This window comes from Chrysochloris asiatica, unplaced genomic scaffold, assembly GCF_000296735.1.
Source record: "Chrysochloris asiatica unplaced genomic scaffold, ChrAsi1.0 scaffold00408, whole genome shotgun sequence".
Lineage (NCBI taxonomy): Eukaryota > Metazoa > Chordata > Mammalia > Afrosoricida > Chrysochloridae > Chrysochloris > Chrysochloris asiatica.
The window spans coordinates 631,315-636,950 of NW_006408926.1; positions in this window are offsets into that span (position 1 = coordinate 631,315).

Sequence of the window (5,636 nt, forward strand, 5' to 3'; positions counted from 1 at the left end):
TCCAATATGTTCAAATATGGCAGACGAGTGCAAAATGTCCATATACAGAGAGCTAGCTATATAGCAGAGTAGTGCAACATGTCCATATACAGAGTACTAGATACATGGCAGATGAGTTTAACATGTCCATACACTGAGACGTTGCTACATGGCAGATGAATCCAATATGTGTATGTATAGAGGACTAGCTACAAGGTAGATGAGTGTCACGTGTTCACACAGAGAGAGTTCACTACATGGTTGCTGAGTATAATATATCCAAATACAGAGGGCTAGCTGCATGTCAGACAACTCCAAAATGTCCTTATACAGAGAGCTAGCAACATGGCAGATGATTCCAACATGTGCATATACTGACAGCTAGCTACATGGCAGAGTAGTCTAACATTTCCATATACAGAGCACTAGCTACATGGATGATGAGTCCAACATGTCCATATACTGAGAGCTAGCTACATTGCAGACAAGTCCAATATATTCATATACAGAGAGCTACCTACATGGCAAATCAGTCCAACATATCCATCCACAGAGATCTATCTACATGGCAGACTAGTGCTAAATGTCCATATACAAAGAGCTAGCCACATGTCAGAGTAGTTCAACATTTTCATATACAGAATTCTAGCTACATGGCAGATGAATCCAAAGTGTCCATACTCTGAGAGCTAGCTACATGGCAGAGAAGTCCAACATTTTCATATACACAGTACTAGCTACATGGCAGATGAGTCCAACATGTCCATATACTGAGAGATAGCTAAATGGTACATGAGTCCATCATGTGTATATATAGAGGACTAGCTACAAGGCAAATGAGTCCAACATGTTCATACAGAGAGAGCTGGCTACATGGCTGATGAGTCCAACATGCCCAGATACAGAGAGCTAGCTACATGGCAGACAAGTTCAATATGTTCATATAAAGACAGCTACCTATATGTCATATCAGTCCATCATATCCTTGCAAAGAGAGCTAGGTACATGGCAGACAAGTTCAACATGTCCATATAGTGAGAGTTAGCTACATGGAAGATGAGTCCATCATGTGTATATATAGAGATCTAGCTACAGGGCAGATGAGTCAAAAATGTCCATATACTGAGTGCTAGCTACATTGCAGAGAAGTCCAACATTCCCATATACAGAGTACTAGCTAGATGGCAGATGAGTCCAATGTGTTCATAAACAGATAGCTTACTACATGGCAGAGTAGTACAACATGTCCATATAGAGTACTAGCTACAAGGCAGATGAGCTCAACATGTCCATACACTGAGAGTTAGCTACATGGCAGATGAGTCCAACATGTGTATATAGAGAGGACTAGCTACAAGATAGATAAGTATAATGTGTTCATACAGAGAGAGCTCACTACATGGCTGATGAGTATAACATGTCCAAAAACAGAGAGCTAGCTACATGGCAGACAAGTCTAAAATGTCCATATACAGATAGGTAGCTACATGACAGATGAGTCCAACGTGTCCATATTATACTGACATCTAACTACATGGCAGAGTCTCCTAACATTTCCATTTACAGAGTACTAGCTACATGGTAGATGAGTCTAACATGTCCATATACTGAAAGCTAGCTACATTGCAGACAAGTACAATATATTCATATACAGAGAACTACCTACATGGCAAATCAGTGTCATATACATGCACAGAGAGATATCTACATGGCAGAGGAGTCCAAAATGTCCATATACAGAGAGATAGCCACATGTCAGAGTTGTTCAACATTTCGATATACAGAGTTCTAGCTACATGGCACATGAATTCAAAGAGTCCATATACTGAGAGCTAGCTCCATGGCAGAGAATACAACATTTTCATATACAGAGTACTAGCTACATGACAGATAAGTCCAACATGTCCATATACTGAGAGGTAGCTACTTGGCAGATGAGTCCAACATGTGTATATATACAGGACTAACTACAAGACAGATGAGTCCAACATGTCCATATACATAGAGCTAGCTATATAACAGACAAGTCCAATATGTTCATATAAAGAGAGCTACCTTTATATCAGATCAGTCCAACATATCCTTGCACAGAGAGCTAGGTACATGGTAGACAAGTCCAACATGTCCATATACTGAGAATTAGCTACATGGCAGATGAGTCCAACATGTGTATATGTAGAGATCTAGCTACAAGGAAGATGAGTCCAACATGTTCATACAGAAAGAGCTGGCTACATGGCTGGTGAATCCAACATGTCTATATACAGAGAGCTAGCTATATGGCAGACAAGTCCAATATATTTATATACAGAGAGATACCTATATGTCCGATCAGTCCAAAATATCCATGCGTAGAGAGTTAGCTATATGTCAGATGAGTCCAAAATGTCCATATACAGAGAGCTAACTACATGGCAGAGTAGTGCAACATTTCCATATGCAGAGTTCTAGCTACTTGGCAGGTGAGTCAAACGTGTCTATATATTGAGATCCAACTACATGGCAGAGCAGTCCAAAATTTCCATATACAGAGAACTAGCTACACGGCAGATGAGTCCAACATGTCCATATACAGAGAGCTAGCTACATGCCAGACAAGACGAATGTGTTCAAATACAGAGAGTTACATATATGGCAGATCAGTCCAACATAGCCATGCACAGTAAGCTAGCTAGATGGAAGACGACTGCAAAATGTCCATATAGTGAGAGCTAGCTACATGGCAGAGTAGTGAACCATTTCCATATACAGAGTTCAAACTATATGACAGAAGAGTCCAACGTGTCCATATACAGAGAGCTAGCTACCTGGCAGACAAGTCCAAAATGTCCATGTAAAGAGAGCTAGCTACATGGCAGATGATTCCAACATGTCCATATACTGACAGCTAACTGCATGGCAGAGTTGTCCCACATTTCCATATACAGAGTACTAGCTACATGGCAGATGAGTCCAACATGTCCATATACTGAGAGTTAGCTACATGGCAGATGAGTCCATCATGTGTTTCTATAGAGGACTAGCTACAAGACAGATGAGTCCAACATGTTCATACAGAGAGAACTGGCTATATGGCTGATGAGTCCATTATGTCCATATACAGAGAGCTAGCTACATGGCAGAGTAGTGCAACATTTTCATATACAGGGTTCTAGCTACATATCAGGTGAGTCAAACGTGTCCATATACTGAGATCTAGCTACATGCCTGAGTTTTCCAACATGTCCTTATACAGAGTACTAGCTTCATGGTAGATGAATCCAACATGTCCTTATAATAAGAGTTAGCTACCTGGCAGATGAGTCCAACATGTGTATATATAGAGGACTAGCTACAAGGGAGATGAGTCCAACATGTTCATACAGAGAGAGTTGGCTACATGGCTGATGAGTCCAATATGTCCATATACAGAGAGATAGCTACATGGGAGATGAGTCCATCATGTGTATATATAGAGGACTACCTACAAAGCAGATGAGTCCAACATGCTCATACAGAGAGAGCTGGCTACATGGCTGGTGAATCCAACATGTCTATATACAGAGAGCTAGCTATATGGCAGACAAGTCCAATATGTTCATATACAGAGAGATACCTATATGTCTGATCACTCCAACATATCCATGCACAAAGAGTTAGCTACAAGTCAGATGAGTCCAAAATGTCCACATACAGGGAGCTAGCTACATGGCAGAGAAGTGCAACATTTCCATATACAGAGTTCTAGCTCCTTGGGAGGTGAGTCAAACATGTCTATTTATTGAGATCCAGCTACATGGCAGAGTAGTCCAACATTTCCATGTACAGAGAACTAGCTACATGGCACATGAGTCCAACATGTCCATATACTGATAATTAGTTATATGGCAGATGAATCCAACATGTGTATATATAGAAGACTATCTAAAAGGCAGATGACTCCAATATTTTCACTCAGAGAGAGCTGGCTATATGGCTGATGAGTCCAACATGTCCATATACAGAGAGTTAGCTAAATGGCAGAGTAGTGTAACATTTCATTATACAGAGTTCTAGTTACATGGCAGATGAGTCCAATGTGTCCATATACTGAGAGGTAGCTACATGTCAGAGTAGTCCAACATGTCAATATACAGTGTACTGGCTATATGGCAGATGAGATCAACATGTGTATATTTAGAGGACTAGCTACAAAACAGATTAGTCCAACATGTTGATACAGAGAGAGCTGGATACATGGCTGATGATTCCAACATGTTCATATACAGAGAGCTATCTACATGGCAGAGATGTCCAATATGTTCATATACAGAGAGATACCTACATAGCAGATCAATCCAACATATCAATGCACAGAAAGCTAGCTATATGGCAGATGAGTCCAACATGTGTATATATAGAGGAGTAGCTAAAAGACAGATGAGTTTAGCATGTTCATATAGAGTGTGCTGGCTACATGGCTGATGAGTGCCACATGTCCATATACAGAGAGATAGTTGCAAAACAGACAATTCCAGTATGTTCATATACAGAGAGCTAACTACATGGCAAATTAATCCAAAATATCCATGCACAGAGAGCCAGCTACATGGCAAACGAATACAAACTGCCCATTTAGAGAGAGCTAGTTACATGACATAGTCATGCAATATTTCCATAAACACATTTCTAGCTACATGGCAGATGAGTTCAACATGTCCTTATACTTAGACTTAGCTACATGGCAGTTGAGTCCAAAATGTGTATATATAGTGGACTGGTTACAAGGCAGATGAGTCCAACATGTTCATACAGAGAAAGCTGGTTACATGTCTAATGAGTAGCACATGTCCATATGTAGAGAGCTAGCTACATAGCAGACAAGAGGAGTATGTTCATTGACTGAGAGCTAGCTACATGGCAAACAAGGTCAATATGTTCATATACAGAGAGCTACCTACATGGTAGATATGTCCAACATATCCATGCACAGAGAGCTAACTATACGGCAGACGAGTAGAAATTATCCATAAACAGAGAGCAAGCTACATAGCAAAGTAGTGCAACGATTCCATACACAGAGCTCTAGCTACATGCCAGATGAGTACAATGTGTCCATAGAGTGAGAGCGAGCTACATGACAGAGTAGTTCAACATGTCCATATACAGAGTACTAGCAACATGGCAGATGAATCCAACATGTCCCTATACTGAGAAATAGCTACATGCAGATGAGTCCAACATGTGTATGTAAAGAGGACTAGCTACAAGGTAGATGGTTGCAACATGTTCATAGAGAAAGAGCTGGCTACATGGCTGATGAATCCAACATGTCCATCTACAGAGAGGTAGCTACATTTAAGACAACTCGAAAATATTCTTATACAGAGAGCTACCTACAAGGCAGATCAGTCCAACATATCCATGTACAGAGAGCTAGCTACATGACAGACGAGTCCAAAATGTCCATATACAGAGTGCTAGCTACATGGCAGAGTAGTGCAACATTTTCATATACAGAGTTGTAACACCATGGCAGATGAGTTCAACGTGTCAATATACAGAGAGCTAGCTACATGACACAGTAGTGCAACATTTCCATATACAGAGTTCTAGCTACATGGCAGATAAGTCCAACATGTCCATATACTGAGAGTTAGCTACATGGAAGATAAGTCCAACATGTGCATATTTAGAGG